This window comes from Aythya marila (genome assembly GCF_965140915.1).
Source record: "Aythya marila genome assembly, chromosome: W".
NCBI classification, from domain to species: Eukaryota; Metazoa; Chordata; class Aves; order Anseriformes; family Anatidae; genus Aythya; species Aythya marila.
In genome coordinates, this window is record NC_139081.1 from 3,092,269 (window position 1) to 3,100,439 (window position 8,171).

Sequence of the window (8,171 nt, forward strand, 5' to 3'; positions counted from 1 at the left end):
TTCTTTGCCCCTGCCCTATGAAGCCTCCTCCTTGCGGATGGAGGATGGAGCAACCCATCCCCTTGTGCACTCCCAAGTTGTGGTTGCAGGAGGTGGACGGCAGCTCCCAGGCTGCTGGTGGCTGCCCTGGGGGCCCCAGGGATATGAGCATGGTGGGGTGGGGATGGCCTCCCCGCAGTGGGGAGCCTCTGCACCCCAGGGCCTCCAGGGACAGAGGCCTCCTGCTGAGGGGGCCTCTGGGGCACCAAGGTACCATCCTGCTTCTCCCTCAGCCAATCAGAGCTCTCCAGGGCTGCACCTGCTCAGGCCTCCCTCAGCCAGTCACAGCCCACCACCCATCCTTTTCGGGCACCTCCCAGCCAATCTGACATGGAGGCAGGGGGAAAAGCAGAGCGGCATTTTCCCTGCCAGCCAATCAGCATCTGGCTCCCCACCAGCAGGCAGTGGGGAGCCACGCGGGAGTGGCAGGCAGGGCGAAGGGGGCAGGGCTTCTCTCAGCCAATGGGATATGTGGGGCAGGTCGCCATGACAACGGGGCTCCCCCCATGGGGAAGGCATCGCCAACCAAGATGGTGCCGGGACGAGCGGGCGGGCAAGAGGGGGCTAGGCTGGCGGCTACAGGTGAATGGCAGTGCTGTTGGGGCGGGCAGCCAGGATGTAGGCAACGTTCTCCCGCAGGAAGCTGGGCCAGTCGACGCACCTGCAGGGATGATGCTGTCACACCGTCATCCCCTGGAGCCCCCAATGGGGAGGGCTTTGGGACACCCACCCCACTGCCCCTCCTCTCCTTCCTCCAAGACGGGGTGCACGCCACCCTCCAGAGCGGCCCCCTCACCTGGCCTCCTCCTGCTCCACGGCCAGCAGGATCTTCTCCTGGCTTTTGCCGCTGCCGCTCCTGGTGGGGCTGCTCTCTGACATGGGCCCAACATAGCTGATACTGCAGGAAAGCAGGGCACTGTTCATCCCCATGGCCAGCAGGGAGCGGGTGTACGGTATGAGGGAAGGGCTGCAGCCTCTTTCCACACCAAGGTTGCCCCTCCGTGGGCATCTCTGTACCTGACGCTGCAGGATGGCGTCTCCTTCTGGTGTTTGCGGAACCAGGCATGCTGGGCCTTGTGGCACTCATTCTCCCCAATGAAGCCATTGCTGTCCTGGTCCAGCGCCAGGAAGGCCACACATGCTCACTCATGCTCCTTGGCCGTCAGCAGCTGCAGCAGGGAGTTCTGGGGTCGAAGAGTGAAACAAGGAGCACTCATGCCAGGTTTGGGGACCCCCTTCACTGGCCGGGGAAGATCTGGGAAAAGCTGTGGGGTCATGAGCGAGTTGCAATGGACGCCCCAGCCCTGGCACCGTGGCCATACCTGCGGCCGGACTTTCTGCAGCAGCTGGATAGACTCGTGGGAGAGGAAATCTGGCCACTCGATTTGCCCCTTCTTGTTGGGGTCCAGGGCAGAGAACTGCAGGGTGGCCCACTCTTCCTGTGCCTCCCCCATGGGCTGCTCAAACTGCTGCTTATGCACCAGGTGCTTATAGTGCAGGAAGTCGTCCAGCGTCAGGCAGGTCTCTGTGGAGGCAGATTTGGGGCATCCCTTCCACCAGCCTTTCCCCGGGCATCTGGGAGTGCCATGCATCCCTCCCACCTCCCCTGCTTCCTTGACTGCTATGGGGGACCCAAGGCTGCCAGCCTTAGCAGAACTTTTACCTTCTGCTGGTCAGGGTAGTGGTGACACCCTCAGCCCAAGGGCTGCATGATGGGTGAGTGAGGGCTCAGCCCATCCTGCCATGGGGAGCGTCCGCACCTGGAATGATCTTGCACTGCCGCAAAGTCTCCATCAGGTTGTACAGCTCCTCCTTCGTCAACAGGAGATTGAGGTTGTCCTAGAGGGTGAAGACGGGCGTGGGCGTTAGCATATGACCACGGTGGGAGGGGTTGGTGTCATAGAATCACAGAACAGTTTGGGTTGGAAGGGACCTTAAAGATCATCTAGCTCCAACCCCCCTGCCATGGGCAGGGACACCTCCCACCAGCCCAGGTTGCCCAAAGCCCCATCCAGCCTGGCCTTGAGCACTGCCAGGGATGGGGCATCCACAGCTTCTCTGGGCAGCTTGTGCCAGTGCCTCACCACCCTCAGAATAAAGAATTTCTTCCTTATATCTAATCTAAATCTCCCCTCTTTTAGTTTAAAGCCATTCCCCCTTGTCCTATCACTCCAACCCCTGACAAAGACTCCCTCCCCAGCTTTCCTGTACCCCCTTTAGGTACTGGAAGACATTCTAGTCCCCTGGTGGCTCCCTGTCAGGGTGGATGGCAGGAGCCGAGGAGCAGCAAGAGCCCCAGCACCCTGAAGCAGGCCATGACATGGGACTCTGCTGGTGTCCATTATGGGCACTCACGCAGTAGTAGCAGCTCCATCCAGTCTCGGTGTGTGCAGTCTCCATCACCTCCATGGTATTGTCATTCTGCAGGTAGCCCATGTGGTGCAGGCAGCCATTGTGGTACACCCGGCTGCAGATGCGGCAGGGGAAGAGGCTCTTGGCTGTCCACACCTCGCAGATCTCACATATCTCATCGTTGAGTATCTGCGGAGCGATGGTCGGCTGCAGCTCAGCACCCTGCTCAGAGAGGAAGTGTGGGTGCTCCCCAACATGGGGGTACCACATCACAGGTGGGGATGGGTGTAGGGGTGTCAAGGGGATGGGAGGGCAGGTTTTTGAGGTGGTGGCACAGTCAACAGGTGTGTGGTGGGGTCATGGCTGGCTTGCTGGCCAGGTAGGGTTAGAGGAGTGGGTATGGGTCCATAGGAAGAAAGTATATGGCTGTAGAGCCATATGTATGGATGGACTGTGTCCATGCATAGTCCATCCACTGCTGGCTGGGCTATAGGGCTGTGGGTGTGGGTGGATGGAAGTTTTGATCTGTGGGTTGGCTGATTGTAGGTATGGACAGAAAAGCTGTAAAGTTGTAGGTTGGCTGGGATGTGCGCTTGTAGTTGTGGGTGGATGGTTGGGTAGGGTTGCAGGTGTGGTTGGGCTGTAGGATGACAGGTGTGCATGGATAAGCTATGGGGTTGCAGATAGCTGGACTGTGAGTGTTGTAGGTGTGGGTGGTCAGGCTAGTCCATAGGGCTTGCATGGGCAAACACGCAGAGCAGTGCTTCTGCCTCCAGCCTCTGGAGGCACACAGCCAACACTGAGGAGGCTGTCACTGCCCGGTGGGCACCATGGATGCTTGCAGACCCCCTGCGTGTCTCCAGCCCTGGCCTCCTCCCTCCTACCCCTGCTCCATGCTCAGCTGCTCTCCTGCTCCCGCTGCTCCAAGCTGATGTCCAGTGGCTCATCATCATGCAGCTCCTGCTGCGGCCGGATGAAGGCGGGTGGTGTGAACCTGTTGGCTCGGTCAAACTCCTTTGGCTCCACAGCCTGGCCATCCCACAGCCGCTCCCATGCGGCCTTGATGGCACTGCCCTCCTCCGGCTGCGAGGGCCCTGTGGGTACTTCCTCCTCTCCCTCTTGAACCGTCTGCTCCAGTGTCCCTCGGCACGTGCCCCCAGCCTCTGTCCGCCACTGCGCCGCCGGCTGCTCCTGCAGCCCATCTTTGAAGGCTGATACGGCCAAGCTGACTTTCTGCACCTTCTCCACTGTCTGCCGCTTTGACATCAGCAACCCCATGGCTCTGCAAGGGGGGGGGAGCTGCATGCAACTGCTGCACCATCGAGCCAAGTCCCCGGCTCCAAAAATGTGTCCTGATGGCTGTGTGCCAGCCATGCAGGGAGCAGTGGTGCAGTGGTGGCTGTGGAGAGATGGACCCAAACCCATGTGGAGACCTGGCTATGGAGGGTCTAAGTGTTGAAGGCATGTTGCCTCACCCATCCCCACTCTGCAGGCTCCAGATTAACAAGAAATGCTTCCAGGCCCTTCCCACACCAGGTCAGTGGACCCCAGAGGGCTGGGACCAGCTGTGACCCTGCTCCTTTCTTGCACCCACATGAGAAAACCTCTTTGATCAGCCAAGGGTGAGATGTGTCCTCCCAGCAGTTATGCTCAGGGCTAGGGCATGGCAGAGCTGGTGCTGGTTCTCCTACATTCCCTCAATTTCTCTTCACACCCAGGTCTGTCTAGCTCACAAGCTCGTGTATGTGTGTGCTGCTGTGGCTGTGTTGCAGGAAGCACGGCCGAAAGCACGACAGACACCAGTAGAGTCAGATCATGCTCCATCTTATTGCCCGAATAGCCTAACTTTTATAGTGAACTTAACAGGGGCGGACAGTGTTTCACACAAGATTATTGGTCAAAAGCACTCAGACAAACAACTACAAGAAAACAACCCCACCTGCAAGAAAACAACCCCCTTGTGATTAGCAGTCACATAGACCTTGTCCTTGAAGCCAGCTACTGGTAACAATATTTTTCTGAATTCCTCAATTGGGCGATGTGGGAACACTGTCATGGGAACTTCTCATAGTTGCCCTGGTAGCTTGGTTTGCTCAGCTACAGCAAGCCATGGGATTTTTGCTGTTTCAAGAAATCCCTCAACATGGCTGGGCTGTGGGAGAGCTGTGAGGGTGCAGGAGGGAAGGGGAGCAGTGCATGGACTTGGGATGCACAGAAGCCAAGAAGGGACTTTGGGTACAGGGCCAAGGGAAGATGGGCTTGGGGTAAAATGGGGAGAGCAACAGCAAACAGGTTGGGCTCTGTCTCAGTGCAGGTAGACGTGATCCCAGGCTGCAGAAGGGCTGAAGATGGGGTGGGCTGAGATCAGGGAGAAGGAGGATTTCCTCTCCAGCAGCGTGGGGCACAGCATCACCCAACGTGGGTCCCAACACTGCTCCATGCCTGGCTGGAGTTGCATTGTGGAAGATGCTGCAGCAAAGAGGAGCTCCCAGCTTGCACCCAGGGACAAGCTGGTGGCACTTGGTGACTGCGAGGTGGGGGGGCATCGATGCAGCCATCTCCCAGCCCCTCTAGCCTCATGGTGTGACAGGAGGCAGGGAAGTCCCTGGGGGGAGTGGGATTAATTAGCACCACAAATGAGCTCACAGGGATTTTGTAGCTGCAGGAGGCCCCAGTGCTGTGGGCACTGCTGCAGCAGGGAGCCTTGGCACAGTAATTACAGCTGCCCCACATCGGAGCAGGGTGTGTGGGCAGGCGGCAGCTGTGGGTGGTGGCTGCTCTGTGCCAGAGTAGCCATGCAGTAGATGCACAACCCCACGCTCATACCTAGCCAGCCCCTGCCGCACCAGCCCTGTTCATGTGCACGCACACATACATGGGCGTGCAAACCCAAACACCACTGTGTACACTTGCACGCATGCGGCTTCCCGGCCCCCCAACCTGTGGGACCATCTGCGCGCACATGCCCACACGTGGCGCTGGGTGCCCAACACGTGGGCCCCATCAAATGTGCGGGGGTACATGTATATGCCCCCCTGGGAGCCATGCTGCGGGTTTGACACTCATTTTGGCAGTACGCAGGTTTTTTTTTTTGCACTCCGGGTCCCCGCACCCAGCTTGGAGTGGGCTGGCACCTGGCGCAGCTGCCCACGCTTTGCAAAGGTGGGAGCGGGGATGAGCTGGAGGCATGTGTCCAGGCCACCGCAGCAGCATTGCTGCGGCTGTGCCATCGGGAGGGAACTGGGTGTTTCTGCCTCCTTGCAGCATGGCCACCCCCCGCCTGGGTGGCTCAGGAGCCCATTAGCCATGGGTAGGTTCAGCATTTTTCTGGGCAGCATTGCAGCTCTGCCTGTAAGCTGCTGAGGTGGGGGGCACAGCAGGTAGAACCCCCCAACCTCAAGAGCTGCCTTTGCAGGTCTCTGAGTGTCCCCAGATCTTGGCCTGATCCTGGCCTCACCCTGCCCAAGGAAGCAGGGAGGAGAGGCTGCAGAGGGGCTGGGCTCATGGAGAAGAGCCAAAAGAGAGGAGAGCCTCAGCTCACCGTGCACCAGTGTCCTCAGTAGCTGCACTGGTGCTCCTGATCCCCAGCATGGGCTCACAGCATGGCAGTAGACATGGAGAGTCACAGCCCACCTCCCTGCCTTCAGCCCCTGGTGATAGCCCTCTCCCAAGGCCACCTTGCGTGCCCCTGTCACCAGCTGCTGTGTGGCTCGCATTGAGTCTAGAGGCTGGACCCCTTGCAACCTGCTTTTGCCCCTCTCTGGGGTTTTTGCCCCTCTCCCTCATCCTGGCACAGGCTGTCTGCACATCGAGGGGTTGAATGGCTTTACCCCTATCTCCATCATCCAGCTAGACCCAGGCCCAAAGCTCCCCAGATACCTCAGTGCTGCATTGCTCTCCCCAGAACCCCCCAGGATGTGCCGGGGGAGACATCACCCCCACACGGAGCCTCGCCCCAGCTTGGGGCTCCATGGTCTAGCTGCTGGTCTGGCTGTGAGGCTCTGGGTGTCCCCTCCTCTCCCGGTGCCCTCTGGATGCAGGGGGATTAGAGGCACCCCTGCCCATAGCAGCCCAGCTTCCTGCTGCCCCCACAATGGCTGCATCCTGCCCACCACATCCTGTGTCCCCATGTGTCCCCGAGGGAATCCAGCTCCATTTGCTATTAACAGCTGCCCTTCAAGGTGCCCAGTGGTCTGGGATCCAGTGTCACCATCCTGCTCGCCTTGGCACAAATATGGGGACTATTTTTAGGTCACCCTCATCAACGAGATAAATCTGGGACAGAGCTGGCTGCAAACACTTGGCTTCATCAAGGTCTACCGGGGGCTATCACAGTGGTTGTGGGCATCTTCCCCTCTTCCCTTGCCTTACCCTGGTCATCTACATCCTGCCTCATTCCCCTGGGCTGCACCGCTTCTCCGTGTTCTTCTGATGGGAAATGCTCCTTGCTGCTTCATCCCTGTATCAAAACACAGCTAGGAAGCACTTCATCCTCCTAGAATCAATGACTCATTCTTCCCAGCCCTACAGGGCTCTCTGAGTGGGGAAACTGAGGCACAGTTGTGATGGAGCTGCTGGCCAGCATGAAGGCACCCGTGCCTTGTGCTGGGGGTGCCAGCATCAGCTATATGCAGAGGTAAGGGTGGCAGTGGGTGGGTGACAGCACAGGTGGGTGTGGCACAGTGCATTGTGGGTGTTGTGGTGGCTGGGAGCACAGGAGCTCCAGGGAATGACTGCAGGTGGATGTGTGTTGGGAATTGGCATACAGGACGTGGACATGTGCCCGTGGAACAATTGTTCAATTTGAGCTTGCTTTAAGCAACCAGGGGTAGGCCTCAGAAAATCTCAGGGCCTGCTGTAGCTGAGCAAAACAAGCTGCCAGAGTAACTGTGAGAAGCTCCCATGGCTATGACTCCCACATCGCCCAATTAAGGAACTCAGAAAAATATTGTTACCAGCAGCTGGCCTCAAGGACAAGGTTTACGTGACTGCTAATCACAAGGGGTTCTTTTCTTGCAGGTGGGGTTGTTTTCTTGTAACTGTTTGTCTGAGTGCTTTTGACCAATGATCTTGTGTGAGACACTGTCCGCCCCTGTAAAGTTCACTATAAAAGTTAGGCTATTCGGGCAATAAAATGGAGAAGCATGATCTGACTCTGCTGGTGTCTGTCGTGCTTTCGGCCGTGATTTGCAACAAATGGCGCCCGAACAGGCTGAGACCTGACCAGGACCTGAACAGGACATCGCAGCGCAGCGGGAGACCAACGGCGCCGGGAGCCCAGGGAGAGCAGCGGACCGAGACATCGCAGCGGCGCCGGGACATCAGAGCGGCAGTGTCGGCACATCGCATCGGCGCGGGACCGACACATCGGAGCGGCGTCGGGACATCGGAGCGGCGCCGGGAGACCCGAGGCATACGGAGGGACTACCGCCGGACGGAGAGAGACCTGAGAGACGCTGCAGAGCCACGGACGGCTCTGAGAGACACAGAGAGACCTGACAGAAGCCGGAACACCTGAGAGGCATTGAGAAACTCCAAGCACCGACCCGGACAAAGGACTCACGGTGAGACACGGGGAAAAGAAAGCGTGGGGAGCGTGGGAAAAGATCCGCGGGGAAACGCGGGAAAAGGAACCGCGCAGGGACGCGGGAAAAGGAGCCGCGGAAAACGCGGGACATTGAAATAATCGCGGTGCGATGCGGGACATCCGAGATCGAGTTGCTATTGGAGACCAGAGGCGTCAGTGGACAACGGCAGCCGACCCTCACCGTGTGGCGAGT

At 58.7% G+C, this 8,171-nt stretch overlaps 1 pseudogene across 1 annotated transcript; it reads right to left on the bottom strand.

Annotated features, from left to right (window-relative positions):
* Positions 1-615: 615 nt before the first annotated feature.
* On the bottom strand, positions 616-3,669 carry LOC309889385 (PHD finger protein 24-like; annotated as a pseudogene). The gene is made up of 7 exons: positions 3,301-3,669; positions 2,395-2,580; positions 1,800-1,878; positions 1,362-1,564; positions 1,057-1,223; positions 836-937; positions 616-700 (listed from the first exon to the last, which is right to left on the bottom strand). The product of its transcript is annotated as a PHD finger protein 24-like (transcript).
* Positions 3,670-8,171: the final 4,502 nt, after the last annotated feature.